General features: G+C 44.7%; 1 protein-coding gene across 2 annotated transcripts in view; it reads right to left on the bottom strand.

Moving 5' to 3' along the window:
* SFXN5 (sideroflexin 5) overlaps nt 1–22,829 on the bottom strand; it is a 198,000-nt gene that overhangs the window by 118,021 nt on the left and 57,150 nt on the right. The gene's annotated exons all lie outside the window — the stretch shown is intronic.

The raw sequence follows: 22,829 nt of genomic DNA, 5'->3' as shown, positions 1-22,829 counted from the left end.
GTGACCTCAGGGGTCCTAGGGGGACAAAATACAGCAGCTGAGCTCTCGGGCTTCCTGCAAGACCCAGCTCAAATCCCACCTTCCACAAGAGGCTTTTCCTACTCCCCAACTCCCTCAGAGATGGGCTCCCATTTACCCTGTATATGTTGTATATGGACGTAGTTGTTTGCCTGCTGTCTCTCTCATCGGATTGTGATCAGCAGAGACCATATTTTTCCCTTTCCTTGTATCCCCAGTGCTCTGCAAACAGTAAGTGCTTAATAAGTGCTTGTTGACTAACAAGCATTATTTGTGGGATGACAAAAATCAGCCTTCTTACCCAGTTGTAAGTTCTGATCACTTAAACATCATAGACTGTAACAGCTAGAAGGTAGCTCAGAAGCCATTTGGTCTATTTTATATCCAAGGATGGTTTCTCTATGACGTGATTATCCAACCTCTACTTGAAAACCTCTAACAAGGGAGAAAACACCAGCTCCTAAGGTCATGCATTCTGTTTTCAGATAGTTCTGATTGTTAGGAGATTTTTCTTTATATCAAACCCAACTTTGCTCCTCTAATAACTTCTAGCCCGGACCTGCATTCAAATCTGAGCTCTCATTCATTTTATTTATCTATTTATTTTTGGCTAGGCAATGGGATTAAGTGACTTGTCCAGGGTCACACAGCTAGTAAGTGTCAAGTGTCTGAGGCCAGAATTGAACTCAGGTCCCCCAGACTCCAGGGATGGTGCTCTATCCACTTGTTTTTGCTTTTTAATTTTTTTATATTTTATTTATTTTTTAAAATTTATGAAGTTTTAGTTTTCAACATTTACTCCCACAAGATTTTGGGTTTCAAATTTTCACCGCATCTCACCCCTCCCCCACCCCAAGATGGCACGCATTCTGAATATATCCACTTGTAAGGAAGATGAATTTTAGTGTGTGTAAGGTGAATTTTTTGTTGTGCTTTCTCAGAGTTTTCTTCCCAGGATCCATAGCCATCACAATCTCTACTTCCCAGGTGTTAGATATGAGTTCTCACAATGAAGGTTGAAAACAGTTTCTACTGCACAGTCGAGGTAGATATATGGATGAAGTGATGTAAAATTGTGAGGCTATTGCTGGCAATGTGCCTTCTTTGTCTGCTGCCCTATAAAGCAAGCGGGTGCTGGTCAGTGACTGGGGACCCCCATAGTGGTGAATGCACAGGCTGAATGCTGTGCGTGCCTTGATCGGTCCCCATCAAGGCTTGGGAGGGGGAATCTGTGTGTTTGTCTCAACCTGCCGCCACTGAGGCTTGAGGGGATTTTGGGGAGTGCACAGGTTGTGTTGGTCTCAACTGACCCCCATCAAGAAGAGGGGTAGTTGCCCCTCCCTTCACACTTGGCCCCAGTGAGAGGCGTTAGGGAATGCTGTGGCAGTTGGAGCTCCCATTATCAGCAAACTCTCTTCAAGAAGACTAGACCAGAATAAAGTAAGCTGATTTAACCCTTTATTATGACTCAGTTCCTGTCTGCCCTCCGGGGTCTCCTTCCTAAGAAATGGCATAGTGGGTGTGTTTACTTGTCGAACACCACTGCCTCACCAGCTCTCTAATTTATCACCTGTGATTTTGTATCAAGTTACTTTACTGCTCTAGGCCTCAGTTTCCTCAACTGTAAAATGACAGGTTGGTTGGACCAGATGATTCAGATGATCGAGATCTAAATCTACTAATGTAAGTTTCAAAACCAAGCTCGTGTTTTCTCTCTCTCTGTCTCTCTGTCTCTCTCTCTTAAATTACTTGCTCAGACTCACATAGCTAGTGTCTGCCCCTAGATTTGAATTCAGGTCCTTCTGACTGCAGGGTCTGTGTGTTCTCCAATGCACCACTTAGCTGTCCCCTAAATTCTCTCTCTGCATCACCATAAGCAAAGTCCAGGCCTGTTAGCATTTCAAACAGAGTTCACTGTAAGGCTAAGGGAAGCAGACCCAGTCCAGGGCACGGGTGCAGCGGGCAGAGTCAGTCCACCAACTAGGATCTATTAAGCACCTGCAGTAGGCCAGGTGCTATGCTAAGGGCCAGGGAGGCAAAGAAAAGCAAAAACAGTCCCTACCTCGAGGTGCTCACAGTCTAATGGCAGATAACAACATGCCAACAGCTATGTACAAATAAGATACAGGTGGGATAAACTGGGAGTAGTCTCCAAGGTACATGAGGGAGCTGGGCAAGTTCTCTACTGCTCCCACTGGCCCCTCACAGTGTCATGGAATGTTAGCATTGCCAGAGTTCAACACCCTTATTTTACAGAAGAGAAAACTGAGGCACAGAGAGGTACAGAGACTTGCTCATGGTCACACAGCCAATCCATTGCAGAGCCCGAGCCAAAAATAACAGAGTACAGTTAGAAGGGGTTTCCAAAGTTATCCATCTGGTCCATCCCCTTGAGAATACCAAAGCAAGTGGTCATCTAACCTCCAAATGAAAGCCTCCAGTGATGGGAAAACTTACTATCTATTCTCCTAATGCTGGACACTTCTAAATGCAGGGTTTTCCTTATATTGTGCTGAAATCTGTCTCTATGCAATGCCTACCTCTGGCTGCTAGTTTTACCCTCTAGGTACAAAACCCACCTTGGGCATTTCCTAACTGTGTGGCCTTGACCTCTCTGAGACAAGACCCCACTCCCTCTCCTGCAATGGTCTTCAGAGACCTGATGGTAAAAGATAAGCAACTATCCTTAATGGGCTCATTGGTCAGTTAAGGAGCTAAGTTTCACACCCAGAAAACAATGGACAATCATTTTAAGACTGCAGGAGTCAAGGAGCAGATTCTGCTGTGCATACTCTAAAGGCAAGGTAGATTTGATGCAGGGAAAGGAAAGAGTGCCGGCAAGAGCATTATCAGGGAAGGCTTCCTGGACGAGATAGACCAGAGCTGGGCCTTGAAGGTTGTAGAAGATTTGGAATGACAGTGAGCAGAGGGCAGATGATTGTAGGACTTGCAGCTGAAAGTGACCTTAGAGATCATCTTGACCAAGGCCCATTAGCTTTTTTGTGGCATAGACCCCTCTGGCAGCCTGGGGGTGCCTATGGACACCTGGCTGCAAGTAATTCTTTTTTTTTTAATTTACAATTAAAGGAAATTCTTAATTTGTTAAAAGTTAGTAAAAATAATGATTTTTTTTTCTATCCAAATTTAAGAATTCCTTGAAATCTCTCCATGGATCCACAATGTTAAGAAGTCCTGATTCAAGCAGCTGGACAAACATAAGCAAAGATAAGTCATGGAAACTGACATTTCTTTTCTTTTCTTTTTGAAACTGACATTTCTGTGGGTACTTTAAGTAGTAATGGTGATAGCAAACCTTTACATAGATTTAAATTTGCAAAAGACTTTAAATACATTCTTACTAGAGCCAAAGCAGCTGCTGGAAACAGGAAGATCTGGGTTCAAATCCTGACTCTGACACTTTCTAGCTATGGGACCCTGGGCAAGCTGCCTGACCTCTCTGATCATCAGTTTCCTCATCTGTAAAACAGAGGGTTAGACTAGATGGTCTCTAAGGGCCCTTCTGGCTTTAAATCTGTGATCCCATGAACCTTTGCCATAATGGATAGAGAGCTAGCCTTAGAGGCAGGAAGACCTGGGTGCAAATTCCACTGCTGATGCTGACTGTGTGACCCTGGGCAAGTCACTGGATAAGGGCCCCAGCCAGCTCTCTAAGACTTTAAATTTCAGAAAAGGTGCCAACCTGTGCTGGTACAGGATGAACACAACTACCACAGCTAGGGGGCGCCACCGTGCAGGCAGTGTCAAGCCTAGAATCTGGAGGACCTGACACCCAATCTGGCCACAGACACTTCCTAGCTGGGTGACCCTGGGCAAGTCACTAACCCTCTGTTTGCCTCAGTTTCCTCAACTGTAAATAATAACAGCACCTACCTCAAAGGGTTGTTGTGAGGATCAAATGTGATAATATTTGAAAAGCACTTAGCACAGTGACTGGCATGTAATAATAATATAATAATAATTACAGCTAACATTTATGCAGCACATACTATGTAGATGCTATATAAATGCCTGTTTTCTTCCTCCCTTCCCACAGGTTTTATTATCACCATTACGCAGATGAAGAAACTAAAGTTCAGAGCACAGATATGACCTGTCCATGGTTCACAGTGAGCAAGTGGCAGAGCAGGGATTTGGCCCTGCGTGGTTGTGGACAAGTCCAACCTTCTGTCCCCCGGGGCAGCCTGCAATGTGTTGGGAAGGGGGACACCCTACCTAGTGCTAGTTCAGGGTGGTTTGGACTGGTAAAGGGAGTGGAAGAGGCAGAGAGACCAGGCACTGATTATAGAATAGAAGGGAGGAGAGAGAAGGTAGGGTCAAAGATGTGTGAGACAAAATCATTTTAAGAGCCATTCACATTTTCTAGGTCTTTAAGGTTTGCAAAGGGTTTTCTATATATTATTTCATCTGAGCCCCACTGTAACCCTGGAAGGCAGGTTCAAATGGGTGCTAATATGCTCCCATTTTATAAATGAGGAAAGTGACTTGCCCAAGGTCACATAGCTATGAAATACCAAAGGCCGGACTTGAAGCCAGGTCTTTCGGACTCAGCTATGCCAGGCATATCCAGAAGGCATGAGTCAGTCCCTGTTCCACCATTCAGTCAAGTGACTTCCCCTCTATGGACCTCAGCTCCCTCACCTGCAAAATGAAGGGGCAAATGAAGATGGTCTCTATGGTCCCTTGTGGCTCAACATCTGAGATTCTCTGACATGAGTGGTTTAAGCCTCAGTGACAAAGAGGATGCAGGATAGAAATAGGGATGTGTGGAGTCTAGGCTGAACCACTCTGCACATGCTCGATTTTGTCTGACCTTGAAAGTTAAGCAGTGTTAGGCCAGCTCCATACTTATCTAGGAGATATCCTAGGAGTACCAAGCACCACAGGAAATAAGGGAGCATGTTACATTTCAGGGTGGGGGAAGGGGTCACATTTGGAGTCAGGAGACCTGAGTTTGAATCCTGGCTTCTCACTTGTGTAATCTTGGGCCTCAGGGTCTTCACTTGTAAATTGGGGACATTGGACTCACTAGATGGACTCTGAGATGTCTTTGATGTTAAATCTGTGATCATGTTGATATAGGGTGTCCCAAGAGCCTTAGCGCAGTTGGAAGCACTGCATGGGATAATCTGCATGGAACTTAAAGGTCTACAAAGTCCTTTCCTCATCAGAACACTATGAGGCAGGTAGTATAGACATCATTATATGGTTTTTTTTACAGATAAGCAAACAGAGCAAACATGATCAGCTGATCAGTATTGAAATAGGAACTTGAACCCAGGTCTTTCTGGGGAATCTCACTCACCCACACCAGCTGCCTCTTTTTGTGTATGTGTTTGGGGAATGGGGTGGAAGCCTGGCAGTGTTTGGATGTTACAGAGGGGGCACAAGGGAAGAAGATACCCTATCACCCTGCCTGCATAAGTAGGTAAGAGACATACAGCAGTCCTGCCCATTCCCCAATGTGTTAGGGTTTAATTTAGGTTGCCTACATGTCTTTTGAAATGCCGATCCCTATCCCCGCCACTGTCCCATCTATAATTACTAGACCAGCAGAGCCTTAGGCTTAGGATTCTTGCTAGACCAGAGCTGCTGGGAGAAGTCTGACTCCTCAATAAAGATGAGCCGATCATCATCATAATCGTCAGTCTCTTCCTGGGCCATCTAGGATCATAGGATCATAGAATTAATGTTGGGGAGGACCCCAGAGGTCATCAAGTCCAACCCCCTCTCTCAACTGTTGAAGAAACTGAGGCCAAGGAAGTGATCTGTCCAAGGTCATACAGCTAGTAAGTGGCAGAGTCAGAATTTGAACCCAGAACTTCTCACTCCAAATCCAACTCTCTTTCCACTGCACCACATTGGACAAGATAAGTGAGACTAAAAAGAGGGAAAAGGAGAGCAGAAAGTAGAGGCAGAATCTCTGAAGACAAAGTGGCTCTTGTGTGGTTTTCCCTTAGGGGAATCCGAACCTTCATCACTTCACCAAGAGGCTTTGTCATATGCCAGGCAGGTGCCAGCCATTTTAACAACCAGTCAACCAGCAGGGGGAGCCAAGCAACCTCCTCATGGACAAGTCTCCCTGCCCACTGTGTAAAAACCCCACCTTTTGGATTATCAAGGTCATCTGTCAAATGGGGCTACCCTTGATGTTCTCTAGCTAAGGCATCTTGCCTGGAGAGTTGATGATTCTGGCTGTAAGGGGACAAAAGCAGCCTGGTCTATGCTAGGGATAGGGTGCAGGGCTTGGAGTCAGGAATATCTGAGTTCAAATACCACCACCACCACCTCTGCACTCGGGGCACCTGCCTAGAAGACTTGTTACCAGTGTAGGTAAACATTAAACTACTATATTAACACCAGCTGTTATTACAGCTGCTTACTTGGTCTCCCTATAGCTAGCCTCTCCATTTTCCTAGAATCCAGGACTCTCTCCAGAGTCCTAAAGTTGTTTTGACCTCATTACTCCCTAGATCAATAAATTCCAGTGGCTCCCTGTTACCCCCAGGACCAACTATCACAGGACTGCTAAAGTGCTATGTTTAAAGCATGGATCTGACCATGCCAAACCCTACTTTTTGCCCCTTTGTTTGTATCCCCAGTGCTTCAGCCCGGTGCCTGGTACATAGTGTTTATAAACGCTTATTGACTTGACCTGACACCCCTCATTCAAGAAGATTTGGTAGCTCCCCATTGCCTTCAGGATAAAATACAAAATCTTCGGTGGCATTTAAAGCCCTTCCCAATCTGGCTCCAATCTCTGTTTCCAGACTCATTTCATGCGATGCCTCCTCCTCTTTACACACTTACATTTCTAGCCAAGATTGCCCATTTCCTGGTAAGGTCATTCCACCTCCTGCTCTCATGCCCTTGCCCAGCCTGTCCCCCATGCCTGCCTTGCTCTCCCTCTTCACTGCCCCTCTTGACATCCCTGCCTCTCTTCAAGGCTCAGCCCACATGCCTCTCCCTAGGCAAGACCATTCTAGCTTCTCCCAGTTCAGAGATTCTCCCAGCGACCCCTGCCAAGTTGCTTTGCCTTTATTTTAAATATACTTTTGACCTGACATTCTGTATAGCTATACTACCTCAGAGCCAGGAGGACCTGGGTTCAAATCCTGATTCTTCCACATGCTGATTGCATGACCTGGGCAGTGCCCCATGAAGGGCTGAGCAGCTGTGGAGGAAGGAGATGAGGGGTCTGCTCCAAAACCGAAATCATTGTGTATTTTCTTATCTCTGGATATGGTGTTCCACTCTCTGCCAGAGAATGGAAGCCTCTTGAGGGCAGGGGTGGTTTCATTTTTGTCTTCTATATATATTTGTGTGTGTGTGTGTGTGCGGAGAGAGACAGACAGACAGACAGAGACACAGAGAGAATGAAGCATCTATTCTCTGCTAGGTGCTGTGCTAAGTAAGCACTGGAGATACACATACAAGCAAAAAAGACAGTCCCTGCCCTCAAGGGTGTCACATTCTAAAGGGAAAAGAGAACTCCCAAAGGGAATGGGGAGGAGATATGGTGTGGAGAGGGCCAGGAAGTGATGTGGGGCCCTAGCTCTGGGCAAGAGGAAGCTTTCCAAAGCTTACCATGCAGAGCCTGGCACCCCAGGATTCCAAGTCCCAGTGGGGGCAGAGGGGAGACATGGGTGGGGAAGGGAGGGAGGGTGTGGGTGGCTGGAGGGGAGATTAGCACTGTGTCTGGAATATAGTTGGTGCTTAAGACGTGCTTACTGAATTATTGGAGAGTAATAATATAATAATAATAATAATAATAATAATAATACTTAGGTGACTGGGCAGAAAAGCTTTTTAGTTATGTTTGACTAGAGCAGGGGTAGGATTCTTTGAAGTTTGGATTCAGTCAAAGGGCCACACTTGAGGACCTAGAGAGTCACATGTGGCCTTCAGGCTGCAGGTTCCCCACACCTGGACTAGACCCAAGGAAGAGCAGCCCCCAGTGAACTGATACTATAGATAAGTAGAGACAGATAGATTGGGGGGGGGGAGACAGAGACAAAGACAGAGAGAGGAAAGAGAGCGACAGAGAGCGAGAGAGAGAGAGGGAGAGGGAGAGAGAGAGAGAGAGAGAGAGAGAGAGAGAGAGAGAGAGAGAGAGAGAGAGAGAGAGAGAGAGAGAGAGAGAGAGAGAGATTCACTTACTGGCAGGTTCTGTTTTCAAGTACTTGACACAATTAAACCAAGATGATGCTCTCTGAGGACTCTTCTCTCACTTGACTCTCCCTTTCCACACAGTCTGCCACATCCCAGCAGGAGCTGGCCTCATAAACCAAGTCACATCAATTACTTCCTCTAAGCTTAACATAATAAGGTTAGAAGGCAGTGAAGCCTCCATTCAGTGGGTGATTTCTGCTCTCCTAATTATAAGCAAGGACCATCTAAACTAAAGCACGGAGATATTGGAAGAAGATCTGTGCAATAGTGGAACACTGAACCAGGGAGAAGCTGAACCAAGTCTCAGCTCTTTGTCCCTGTGTCTCCCATTGTAGGGAGACAGAGTGGTGCAATGGTTAGAGAGTTTGACTTAGAATCAAGAAGACCTAGGATCAAGAAGACCTTCCTTGGACACTTTACTGGCTGTGTGACCTTGGGCAAACCACTTCATATCTCTCAGCCTCACTTTCCTCATCTGTAAGATGGAGACAATAATAGCACAGGGTTCTTTTGAGGATCAAACAAGATAAAATATTTAAAGTACTTTACAAACTTTAAAACACTACATAAGTGCTAACTATTATTAACTAGGGAAGCTAAGGGGTGCCATAGTGCATAGAGTGCCAGGCCTGGAGTCAGGAAGACTCCTCTTCCTGAGTTCAAATCTGGCCTCAGACACCTACTAGCTGTGTGACCCTGAGTGAGTCACTTCACCCTGTTTGCCTCAGTTTCCTCATCTGTAAAATGAGCTGGAGAAGGAAATGATAAACCACTCCAGTATTTTTGCCAAGAAAACCCCAAAAAGGGTCACAAAGAATTGTACCAGACTGAAAAGACTGAATACTAACAATTATTCATCACTCCTGATGAACCCAGTAAGTAATCAATGTAAGATCAAAATTCTGATAGTAACCCATCCACTCCAGATCATCCTTTGCAACTCTTGCCCAAGCCTCCCATAAATCTTACACAGATGTGCCTGCCAGCTGTGCTCTGTGTGCGGATCCATTTTGCTCAACCATTTTTTTTAGTATTTTTTTTTTAGGGATGACACATTCGAATACTGCAGTATAAAAAAGGTATTAATAAAACTGTAATTTTTTCAAAAAGAGAATATTAGTATTAGAGATGAAGCTTTGTTTCAAGAGGCTGGGAGGCTTATTAAAAACACAGTGCAATTTCTCAAATGCCATTCTGTCCACACTCCTTCCCTTCAATTCTAAGTCCGGTTCACTGTCCATCTACAGTGATTGTCCAACACAGACATACTGAGTTTACCAGCTATACCAGATATACAAACTGTACATTCTTGTGTGGATGGCTAGAACAAATGGAAATCAGAAGACTGTGTGATCTTGAGTAAATCACTTATCATCTCTAACGCCCAGTTTCCTCCAAAGCAAAACGAGAGGATTTAGTCTAGATGGCCTCTGAGGTCTCTTCCAGCTCTAAATCTATGATTTTATGAGCGATTATGGAGCTCATTTAGGAGAGATGTCAGAGTTCCAGTGTTTGATGCAATCAGCACAATGACACCCACAAATGGGAGCATCTGGAAAACCTCAGCATTTAGAGGCAATCCAGTTTCAATTTGGATTCTTCAACGGACATTCTCCATGCGGGCAAACACTTTTGATATTATTATGGGGGGGCGGGGAGGGGATGGCCGCTGAGAACATGTTGGTAAGTACCAACACACATGCCCAACTTCCCAATCTCTATCAAGCTTTATGAGTCCAATCTACAGATGAGTTAAAGGTATCATCTATGAAGAGGGAGAGGGGGGAAGGGAGCAGGCAGGTTTCTGCAAATGATATGTGTCAACAGAACCCAGTCACACAGCTGACAGAAAGGTAGAGAGACTTCATGCTTATTGCATTAATTATTTAACAAACATGTTTGGCAGAATAAAATGCCTTTTTAAAGACTCTTCACCAACAATGCGTTTTCCATGCATTTCTCAAAATTGCACAAGGTTCTTTGGATAACTGGGCTAAGTCTAAAGGGAATGCTAAGCTCCCTCCCACCTCTACCTCTAGGCCTAGCTAGGGGCTTCTGACCAGACAGCCTCCTCCGGGGATAAATTACTTTTCTTAGATGATTGCTGAAGAGTGAAATGGCCCATTTACCAATTGTCTTCCTCCCCTCTTCCCTTCTTTTCTCTCCTTTCTTCTGGTCTAGAGGTTGAGGGGTTCTTAAGCTCAATACTTTGATAGCTGTATTTCAATATAATTGGTGTCCAGGGACCCACCAACTATACGGGATTGTAAAAGGGCCTATTTATTCTATTACATGAACAGAAGGTGCAGAACTCCTGTTCTAGACTGAGCTGTGGGCATAGGCCCTGCCTAGAGCCAAGACTAATGGCCTGGGCTGGGGCTGAGTCTCCAGGTTCCGTAGACCCTTTGCTTTCCTTTCTCATTGCCAGGGTTAGAGGGATTCAGACAGGGATGTAGAATTAGGCAGAGCTTTATGGGTACAACCTCCATTTGACAGGTGAGGAAACTGAGGCCTCACCAAAGGTGCAGTGATTATACACAGTGTCAGTACTAGGACCAGAACTATTGTGTAAAATCTAGGGATGCTTCCTGGAGAAGGAGGCATCTTAGGAGCTCCAGCAGAGCAGTCCATAAAAGCAGATCAGGAGGTGAATATACTTTAAAGAGTTAAAAATGCTATGCTAACAAGCATTATATATAATGGGGGACAGGCTAGAAGCATTTCCAATAAGATCGGGAGTGAAACAAGGATGTCCATTATCACCGCTGTTATTCAATACTTTACTGGAAACGTTAGCTTTAGCAATAAGAGAAGAAAAAGAAATTGAAGGCATTAGAATAGGCAAAGAAGAAACAAAGCTACCACCTTTTGCAGATGACATGATGATATACTTAGAGAATCCTAGAGAATCAAGTAAAAAACTACTTGAAATAATAAACAACTTTAGCAAAGTTGCAGGCTATAAAATAAACCCACATAAAGCATCAGCATTTCTATATATTACCAACAAAGCCCAACAGCAAGAGATAGAAAGAGAAATCCCATTTAAACTTACTGTAGACATTATAAAATATTTAGGAGTCTACCTCCCGAAACAAACCCAGGAACTCTATGAACACAATTACAAAATGCTTTTCACACAAATAAAATCAGATCTAAATTACTACTGGAAAAACATCAGTTGCTCATGGGTAGGCAGAGCTAATATAATAAAAATGACAATCCTACCTAAGCTAATTTACTTATTCAGTGCCATACCAAACTACCAAAAAATTATTTTATAGAGTTAGAAAAAATAATAAGATTCATTTGGAAAAACAAAAGGTCCAGAATATCAAAGGAACTAATGAAAAGAAATGCAGGGGAAGGTGGCCTAGCAATTCCAGATCTTAAATTGTATTATAAAGCAGCAATCATCAAAACTGCTTGGTACTGGCTAAGAAATAGGGAGGTGGATCAGTGGAATAGGTTAAATATGCAAGACACAGTAGTCAATGACTATAGTAATCTATTATTTGATAAACCCAAAGACCCCAGCTTCTGGGATAAGAACCCACTCTTTGAAAAAAACTGCTGGGAAAACTGGAAAAGAGTATGGCAGAAACTAGGCATAGACCCAAATCTCACACCATATACCAAAATAAAGTCAAAATGGGTTCATGACTTAGATATAAAGGCTGATACCATAAGTAAACTGGGAGAACAAGGAATAGTTTACCTATCAGATCTATGGAGAACAGAAGAATTCATGACCAAACAGGAGATAGAGAACATTATGAAAAGCAAAATGGATAATTTTGATTACATTAAATTGAAAAGTTTTGCACAAACAAAGCCAATGCAACTAAGATTAGAAGGAAGGTAGAAAATTGGGAAAGAATTTTTACAACCAGTCTCTCTGATAAAGGCCTCATTTCTAAAATATATAGAGAATTAAGACAAATTTATAAGAACGCAAGCCATTCCCCAATTGATAAATGGTCAAAGGATATGAACAGACAGTTCTCAGATGAAGAAATTAAAGCCATCTATAGTCATATGAAAAAATGCTCTAAATCATTATTGATTAGAGAAATGCAAATCAAAACAACTCTGAGGTACCACATCACACCTATCAGATTGGCCAACATGACAAAACAGGAAAATGATAAATTTGGAGAAGATGTGGGAAAATTGGAACACTAATACATTGTTGGTGAAGTTGTGAAATGATCCAACCATTCTGGAGAACAATTTGGAACTATGCCCAAAGGGCTACAAAAATGTGCATACCCTTTGATCCAGCAATAACACTTCTAGGACTATATCCCAAAGAGATCAAACAAATGGGAAAAGGACCCACGTGTACAAAAATATTCATAGCGGCTCTTTTTGTGGTGGCAAAGAACTAGAAATTGAGAGGATGCCCATCAGCTGGGGAATGGCTGAGCAAGTTGTGGTATATGAATGTAATGGAATACTATTGTGCTATAAGAAATGATGAACAGGCTGACTTCAGAAAAACCTGGAAAGACTTGTATGGTCTGATGCTGAGTGAAATGAGCAGAACCAAGAGAACTTTGTACACAGTAACAGCCACGTTGTGTGATGGCTAATATTGATAGACTTAGCCCTTCTAAGACATCTCCAGAGGCCTCAGGATGGAAAATGCTGTCCACATCCAAAGAAAGAACTATGGAAGTTGAATCGCTATCACTTCTTTTTACCTTCTGTTGAGTTTTGTTTCCTCTTTCTGATGGCTCCTCCTATTGGTTTTAATTTTTACTTACAACTTCACTAATGTGAAAATATGTTTAATAGGAATGTAAATGTAAAGCCTATATCAACTTGTGTGCTGTCTTGGGGAGGGTGGGGGAGAAAAATTTTCAACTCAAAAGCATATGGAAGTGATTATTGATACATCAAAATATATTAATAAAATTTAAAAAAAATTTTTTTAAATGCTATGCAAACATAAGGCACTTGTGCACTAGATTTGGCTATTCTCTTTGCCTGGCTCCCTGTCACAAATCTTTCAAACTTCATGAGTTGGGAAACTAGAAACCACAGCCAGGAAAACTAGGCAGCTGGTGGTACAATGAATAGAGTCAGGAAGACCTGAGTTCAAATCCTACCTCAAGCATTTACTAGCTATTTGTCCCTAGGCAAGTCACTCAAGCTCTGCCAGCCTCAGTTTCCACATCTGTAAAATGGGAATAATATTAGCACCTGCCTCCCAGGGTTGTTGTGAGGACCAAACAGTTAATATTTGTAAAATTTGACATAAATGCTAGTGATAATTATTAATCAAGATGCCACACTCACTGTAACCACTTGAATGGGTGGGAGGGAGAGAAAAGAGAAAGGAGAAAGAGAGAGGGAGGGAGAACAAAACAGAAGAGGGAAAAAGAAAAATAAGGAAAACAAGGCAGAAAGAAAAGAATGGAAAGAAGGGGAGGAAAGAAAGAAAAATGAGGAAGGAAGAGACAGAGTGGAGGGACAGGGAAGGAAAGAATGAAAGAAGAAAGGAAAGGAGGGAGGGAAGGGAGACAATTTTCTATCAATAGACCATTTCACTCTTCAGTGACAGTGTAAGCAAAGCCATTTATCCCCAGGGGAGGCCCTTTCATTGTTTTCTGCTAGGTCTCTGCTGGGGAGGAGTGGGGCAGCCCCTCGTGCTGGGCAGATGACCGGAGGAAAAGAAAGTGGCAAAAGCAGGGTCCCGATGCCAGGGAACACAGGAAGAGGAACATAATCAATAGGAAAGGGTAACGTCTCCCAACAGTTCCTCTGCCTACCCACTGCCCTCTGGTGGGGGGTGGGGTGGTCACCTCGTAAGCCCCAAGCAAGCCCCAAGCCTCTCCTTCCCATCCCACCCCCAGGCCTGTTTGAGGGAGCTGCCAAATAGAGACCAGCATCCCAGGCCTGGGGCTGAAACTTTTTTTTGGTTGTAGTTTCAACCACTCCCAGAGGTCTTTAACTTTAGTCCCAGCAGGAGACCACCATTAATCTAAGCAGAAACACTTTGTGAAGGTAGGAACACTCAGTGTCAGTCATGCTCAAACCAGGAGCCTAGGAAGTCTGTCTCCCTTTCTGTGCCCTTTCCCACAAGCCCTGCTCAATATCCCCTCTTTCTTTAAGCCTCAGGCTGCTCTGGGTCCCCCTCACCAGGGGAAAAGTGAGGAAAACCTCATGTACTTAATAGCAGTGTGGTGTGATTAAAGAGCCTTGAAGGAGTCCCGGGATGTGGGTTCCAATCTCAGCTCCAACAGTTCTTAGCTGTGTCATCTTAGACAAGTCACTTCACCTCTGCCAGCCTCAGTTTCCTCAACTGTAAAATGGGGATAATAAAAGCATCTATTTCCCAGTAGTATTATCAGGATCAAAGATAACATGTAAAGTGCTTTGCAGATAATGTTATTATTGTTATTATTATTATTCCAACTTTAAATCTATGATCCTAGGAAGGCATCTACCTGCGCCATTTCTGCTACCTAGGAAAGGCCAGTGACGTATAACAAGAGTCTGAAATAGGGGCAAGAAGGGCTCTAAGCAGCCAGCAACAGGCCTGGGATATAGGAAAGTAAGCCTTTGCCACTGCTGATAACCCTCTTCTTGGGACTCTCCTCTCCTGGTTTTCCTCCTATCTGACTCTCTTTTTTTCTCCTTTACTGGATCTTCCTCCACATCATGCCCTCTAACCATACATGTCCCTCAGAGCTCTGTCCTGGGCCCTCTTCTCTCCTCTCTCTATACTATCTCACTTAGTGATCTCAAAAGCTCCCATAGATTTATTTACTGTCTCTATGCCGATGATTCTCAAATCTACCTCCCTGCCCTAACCTCAGTGCTGACCTCCAACCTCAATCTTCAAATGCCTTCCAGAGATCCCAAACTGGATTCCAGCAGACATCTTAGACTCATATTCCAGACTGAACTCACATTTCTCCCTAAACCCTCTCTTCTCTTACCTTCCCTATTACAGCAGAGGCTCAGAACCTAGCAGTCCTCCTAGATTCCTCACTATCTCCCCCCCCCGCCCCATATCTAACCTGTTGATAAGGTCTGTTGACTTCACCCTTGCAACATCTCTCCAATATGCCCTCCTTCTCTCCTCTGACACTGCCCCCACTCTAGTGAAGGCCCCATCACCTCCTGCCTGGATTATTACAACAGCTGCTGGTGGGTCTGCATGCCTCATCTCTGATCCATCCTCCACTCAGTCACCAAAAGGATCTTCTTAAAGTGTAGGTCCTACCATGTCCCCCTCCTACTCAATAAACTGGGAGTATACTGAAGAATGGTTTCTATTACCTCCAGGAGCCAACACAAGATCCTCTGGGGTTCAGTCCTTCATAACCTGCCTCCTCCTACCTCTGCCATCTTCTTACATCTCCCTCCCTGCCGCGTTCTCTTCCACCCAGTGACGCCGGCCTCCCGGCTCTTCCCTGAATAAGACCCTCTATCTCCCTGTTCTGGGCATTTTCTCTGGCTGTCCCCCACGCCTGGAACTCTCTCCCTCCTCATCTCTGCCTCCTGGCTTCTCTGGCTTCCTTTAAGTCCTGACTAAAAGCCCATCTTTTACAGGAAGCCTTTCTTAGCTCTTCTTAATCTGAGCACCTTCTTCATTTCCTTCTTGTCCCGTATGTCACTGCTTGTTGCATATTTACTTGCTTGTTGTCTGCCCCATTGGACTGTAAGCTCCTGAAGGGCAAGGTTTGTCTTTTGCCTCTTTTCATATCCCTACCCTTAGTACAGTGTCTGGCATACAGTGGATGCTTAATAAATGTTTGATGACTGATTGACTGAAACATAGATTGGGGTGGGGTTATGAAGACCATTAGATGCGGAACAGAGGAGTGGATATTCGATCCTAGAGGTAACAGGGAGTCACTGGAGTGTATTGAGTAGAGGAGTGATTTGATCAGATGTGTACTTTAGCAAAATCACTTTGGAAGCTGCTGGATTGGGGTAGGGAGATCCTTGAGACAGAGGAGACCAATCAGGCCACTACTGCATCATCCAGGTGACCAGCAAGGAAGACCTAAGCTAGAAAAGTGACCATGTGAATAGACAGAAGGTGAAGAAAGTGAGAGACGCTGGGAAGGGAGAACTCCCTTGGGGGAGGAGTGGAGTGGTCCCAATTTAAGCCTATCAGTAAAGGGAAGTAGATTCAAAAGCTTGAATCATAGTTAAGAAGAGGCCTGGACCAGCTCAAGGTCCTTCCTTGGGCTATGTGGCCTGTAGAACAGGTTCCTAAGGGGCATTGGAAAATAATTACAGGTAAGAGGAAGTCAAGTTTAGTCTTCTAGCTTCAGAGGACAGAGCTAGGACAACCAATCTAGGTTGCAGAGAGGCGGCTTTTGGCTCAGTATAAGGAAGCACTACCTAAAATTCAAACTGTCAAGAGACAGATTAGGTAGCGAGTTCCCTGTCCCTGGAAGTGCTCCAGCAAAGGCTGGATGCCTATCTGTCAGGAATGCTGTGGAGTTTGTAGACTGTAGGGGAAGGTTTAACTCTGAATTCCCTTTCAGTCCTTCCAATGAGGATGATGGATCTGGAGTCAGATGAGCCGTGACCTTGGGCAAGTCACTTGGAAATTCCCTGTCTCAGTGGCCTCATCTGTGAAATGAGGGTTGGCCTGGATGGCCCCTAAGGTCCTTCTGGCTCTAGGTTTATGCTCCTACAATCCTATGACCCTTGGCCTGTGTGCCTCTGAGGTTTTACGTGAGGATTAAATGACTTTATGGGTGGGAAACCACATCGGAACATAGAAATCCTTGGCATCATGGCTCTGTCTTCCCTGCCCAAATGCCGGGGTCAGCCTAACCAGAATGCAGGCTTCTTTGGGTTGAGGACTATGTCTTTTAAAGTCTAGGTTTCCTGCTCATCCAGCAAACCCCTAGTACAGGACTAGGCATCCTAGACGCCCCCCCCCCCAGCATACATACAAGCTCCCACCTCCCTCCATTTCTCCCAGGGAGCTGGTCCCCACCCAACTCTGCCTCCCTGCACTTCTGCCTTTGCTCAGTCGCCAGCATCAATCTGTCTCTCCAATCTGCCACTCCGCTGGGCCCGGAGGAAGCTCCTGGAGCCCAGGGGACACAGATGCAGCTTCACCAATTAGAAGAACAATGAAGCCAGGGCTAGCTCAGGAAGAGGGGCAGGTGCCATCTCAGAATGTCTGTGGCTCAGGGAGGGCCCAAAGGGGCAGGCAGGAAGGGTAACCAACCTGGCTGAGGGAAGGGAGTTTGGGGGGTTTTTGCTCTTCTCTTCTGGTGGCATTTCAGGGTCAAGGATGGGGTCTTGGTAGATGCCAGCCCAGGAATAAATGAGTGAACCAGCCTCTTCAAGACCATGGCACAGCTGAGCAGGAGGGCCCTAGAAACTGTCCCAAGCCTCTCTCGACTGGCCTGTCCACCATCCAGGACATCTGACAGCTCTTTACAATGCCAGTCAGTGGGGCCTGGAATCTCTCCTACTGCCCCTGCCCCCCAATACAAACCAAGAAACAAAACCCTCACTTGGACTAAAAGTTTCAGTCCCCTCTATGGCCAAACCTTTCCCCAGAATCCCCTGCAAACAGAGAAACATACTCTGTTCTGAGCCACTGGTAAACAGAAAGCCCAAACAAATGGTTCACGTCAACACTGCTCCTATCTTGTTCAAAGGGTTTTCATCTCAGATTACTTAGTTTTAGCCCAATAGTGACTCCTATAAAGTAGGTGAGACAGGTGCTCTGAGCTCTATTTTTAAAGATGCAAGGGCTGCCTCCACTCCAGCCACCATCCCTCCCATTTCCACTCTCTCCGGCTGGAACTCTGAACTCTGCTCCTGGGCACTGGGCTAGGATAGGTGAGCTTCCTCCTTATTTTGCCAGGAACCAGGCCTTTAGAAGACACACCATGTTATCTCCCAGCCCCTCCCCCTTCCAAATCTCCTTTATGTGTTGTCTTCTTCCATTAGAATGTAAGCTCCTTGAGGGCAGAGACTGTCTGGTTTGCTTGTATTTGTATTCCCAGTGCTTAGCATAAAGCCTGGCATGTAGAAAGTACTTAATAATGGCTCTAGCTCCCTACTTACCTATTAGGTGACTCGTCCAAGGTCACAGCAACTTAGTGATAGAATCAGGACTAGGACCAGCTTGTCCAACTCCTAGTCTAGGCATTTTCCCTGAGACATGCTACCCCCAAGAGACAGATGGGGGAGGTAGAGGCAGCAGCAAGAGTTTTGGACAATTAACCGAAGAGCTATCAGCCTCTAAATTAACTGAGAGGTGGCTGCAAGAGCTCATGTTTAATGAAACCAGAAGAAAGAAGAGCAAGGGAAAAGAAGACTGTGAGGCCCGATTCCTATTTAACCCATCCCCTGAGGTTTCACTTTTAAATCAGAATTAGTCACAACCTGATTTCCTTTTGGGGGCCTCAGACCCACGTTGCTTGCAGAGCACGTGTGGTCCTCGGAGGGAGCAGGCAGGGACATGAGAGGCTCCAGAGTCTATAGCACTGAGTGGCCAGGCAGACACTGGAGAAAACTCTCAGAATGCCAGAGACAAAGGGATGTCAGAGGCTGTCTAAAGCCATCCATCTCAGGCCTTTCCAAATGCTTGGGGAAAACTCTACTGGTTAGGAAGTTTTCCTGGCATCGACTCAACTGGCATCTCTGCCACTTCCACCCATTTCCCAATCTTTGGGGCCAAATAGGACAAGTGGCTTTCAAATACTTTCAGCCAGTTATCATATCCCCCTTGTTTTCTCTTCTCCATGACAAATACCCCCAGTTCCTTTAATTATATGCCATGATCTCAAGGCCCTTCCCCACCCTCCAGCTATTCTTCAGCTCATCAATGTCTTTCCTCTACAAGCCCCCAGAACTGAACACAAGTCTCCAGGTGTGGCCTGACCAAAGCATAGGACAGAGGGATCAGCACCTCCTTGACCCTGTACATCAGTGGTTCTCAAATTGCCTTGATGTCCCCAGAACTTAGCATTGTGCCTAGCACATCATAGCAGGCACCTAATAGATAAATGTTTATTGACTGACAGGAGGTTAACAAAATCAAAACTATTTTCATAATAACACTAATGTTTCGATTTCAAATACAGTAAGTATTCATACAAACAACCCGCAGAAACAAAAGCTCTTTGGAGTCTCAATAAATTTTAAGACCTTAAAGAGGTCCTAAGATCAAAAGTTTATCCCAAAATGATACCCCTCTCTGAATGCAGCCTAAGAGTGAATGGCAATGCGGATAGAGTGCTGGACTTTGAGCCAGTCTAGCTGGGTTAGATTCCTACCTCCCTCCCTTAATAGCAGTGTGGCTGTGGGCAAGTTACTTCGCAAACCTGTTTCCTCATCTGTAGAACTGGGATAAGAACTGTAACTACTTCCCATGCAACTGTCTCTCAAGGTGGTTTCAAAGATCAAATGAGGATACTGTAGACACAACACCTGGCAAACTTTAAAGCATTGTAGAAATGTGAGCTACTAAGTACCCCATCCCATATTACAGCACCTGGTACAGTTTGGATACCTAAGGATAGGGCCTGGACCACTTATTTCACTGAAGAATTCCCAGGTGAGGAAACTCTCTCTATCAATGAAGGTTGGCACCTTCCAGGTCCAGGGTCACACAGGGTCACACAGCCAGGACTTCCTGATTCTGGGTCCAGCTCTACCCATTAGACTATGATGCCTCTTGCCTGACATACAACAAGCTCTAGTCCCTCCTCAGTCCCTTTGCTGCCAAACTACCTAAGAACTTGAATCACAGCCTGTTTGAAATCCCCACGAGGGGACTGATGGAAGGGATACTGTCTTTTTTGTTTGAACTTGGGTAGAAAACTCCCTCCACCACCAGGGCAACTGTCTCTGAGAGTTATCTGGGTCACTGACTTTGCCCAAGGTCACACATCTGGGATGTGTGAGGTGAGACCTGAATGGAGGTTTTCCTTACTCCCAGGACAGCCTTCTATCAGCTACGCTGCCTCTAGGAATGCTGTAAGAGATCATTTACTAAAGCAAAGGCCTCTCTTTAGACTCATTCGGGTCTTCTCTCTTGAGCCTCCCATGGAAGAGGAGAAATGCCCTTCTATCTAACACCTTTCTCCTGGAACCCTGTTGGTCTCCTGCCTCACTCAGGGATAGGAGAAACACCATTCCATGGATTACTAGATTCCTCCCTTCCAGGGAAGGGAAGAAAGACCATTTCCACCAAGTCTCCCGCCTTGGGGGAAAGGGAGTAATACCATTCCTTCAGTCCTCAGCATTTGCCCACCCAAACTGCCCAAGGCCTTGAGATGCTTCATCCAGAAATCAAAGGCCAATTGACAATGAAAATCTGTTCAAGGTCATTCCAAAGATTTTTTTCTCTCCCTCTCCCCTTCATATCCTCCCCATCACAGCCCTTCTGAAACCTCTTCCATTATCAAACCTCTCCCTTTCACTACCCACTTCCTTATTCCCAATCCTTCCAAAACAACCCCCCACCCCGCCCACTACTGTTACACTCTAAAGCTATTCACCTCTTTCACCAAGCTCTCTGAAATGCCTGCTCCATAGGCAATAAACTCTTAAATCTTTCCCTTCCTCACTCCTTCCATCTTCTGGCTCTCACTAAGACTTGAGGCTCTCCTCAACACAGAGCTGCCCTGGTGTCCTCCAAAACACCGGGCTTTCACTTAATCCCCTCCACTCACTATCAAGGTAAGGGAGCTGGAATATTCTTTGCTCTCCCTACCTCCATCATTCTGTAACCTCTCCTCTTTTGACATTTTGACATTCATGCAATCTCTATCTACCACCCAAACAAAAATCCTGGTAGCTGTTGTCCACCAGACAGGACGCTCCCCTCCTTTCCTCAGTGGATTCAGTGCCTGGCTCACAGTGTCTCTCCTTACTTAACTCCAGTCCTCACACAGAGAACTTCAATGTATATCGATATTCCCCCCAAATACACTAACCTCACAATTCCTCAACTTACTCATTTCACAGACTCTATTCCTCTGCCCCACCTCAGACACACTGAGATGGCCATATACTCAATGTTGCCTTCACCCACAAATGCACCATCTCCGTATTCAAGAGTTTCAAAATCCCCTTATCTGACCACAACTTATTGACATTTCCCCTCTCCTTCTGCCTTCCAGTACCAAACACTGCTCTTCTTCTATATCACAACTTCCAATCTCTTGCCCACTCAATTCTCTGCCAGGCCACCATCTCGGCACTAGCTATGCTCCCCTCCTTTCCCCAAATTGATCCCTTGGTGGTCAGTTATACTCTACACTATTCCCTTCTCTTCAGGCCCTCACCCCCTTATCCAATAACCAATGCGCTCTGCCAGCCTTCAGTCTTGGATTACTCCACTCTACTCCTGTGTTGCTAAACAAAGTTGAAGAAAATCATGAAATCTATTACAAATTCATGTTACATGACCTCAACTAGGTAATCATTTTATGCTTTCTTACTCAACTCACTAACCTAATCACCAGAGAAGGACTCCCCTCTCCCTGCCCTCTCAGCTGGTAAGCTTGCCTCATATTTTACTGAAAAAACTTGAGGCCATTTGCCAAGAGCTTTGTCTTCTCCATTCTTCCTCACTTCACATCACTCAGATGGCTTCTTGCCACCATCTTTACTTTCAACCTTGTCTTACATAATGAGGTGACCTTTCTCCTGGCCCAGGCAAACCCCTCTACATGCACAAGTGATTCCATTCTATCCTATCTTCAGTAGCTGGTGGGCCCCTCTGCTATCCTCACTTTCATTTTAATGCAATCTCTCCTAGTCTACAGGTTCTTTCCCTACCATCTACAAACACGCTCAGGATTCCTCCCTTCTCAAAACTCTCACCTAATCCATTCACCCCCATTAGCTACAGTCCCTTATCTCTACACTTTTGTGGCTAAATTCCTTGAGACAGTCACAAGAGATGCCTCCGCTTCCTCTCCTCTCATTTCTGACCTCTTTCTGGTTTTTGACATCATCATTCAAGTGAAACTGTTCTCTCCAAAGTTACCAGTGATCTCTTAATTGTGAAACCTAATGGCCTTTTCTTGATCCTTATCCTTCTCAACAGCTTCAAAGCATTAACACTGTTAATCACCCTCTTCTTGATACTTTCTTCTCTCTAGTTTTTCTAATTCAAGCTCCTCTTTAAATATATGCATATATAATATATATATAATTTCCCCAAATTACATGTAAAAACAATTTTAAACATTTTTTTAAAATTTTACATTCCAAATTCTATCCCCTTCTCCTTTCCCTCCCCCCCTCCCTGTAATGTGAAACAATCTGATATAGGTCATACATATGCAATCATATAAAACATTTCCATATTAGTCATTTTATGGAAGGAAGGAAGGAAGGAAGAAAGAAAGAAAAAAGAAAGAAAGAAAGAAAGAAAGAAAGAAAGAAAGAAAGAAAGAAAGAAAGAAAGAAAGAGAGGAAGGCAGCATAAATAGTATGCTTAGGTATGTATTCAGATGCCATCAGTTTTTTCTCTGGAGGTGGATAGCATTTTTCCATCATGAGTCCTTTAGGACTGTCTTAATATCATTGCATTGCTGAGAATAGGCAAGTCATTCACAGTTGTTCATCATACAACATTGCTATTACTGTGTACAGTGTTTCCTGGT

The sequence above is a fragment of the Phascolarctos cinereus genome, unplaced genomic scaffold (assembly GCF_003287225.1).
Source record: "Phascolarctos cinereus isolate Bilbo 61053 unplaced genomic scaffold, phaCin_HiC Scaffold_2;HRSCAF=192, whole genome shotgun sequence".
In the NCBI taxonomy this organism is placed as follows: Eukaryota; Metazoa; Chordata; class Mammalia; order Diprotodontia; family Phascolarctidae; genus Phascolarctos; species Phascolarctos cinereus.
The sequence above is the reverse complement of the archived record's forward strand: the minus strand, read 5'-3'. Positions and strand labels throughout refer to the sequence as shown.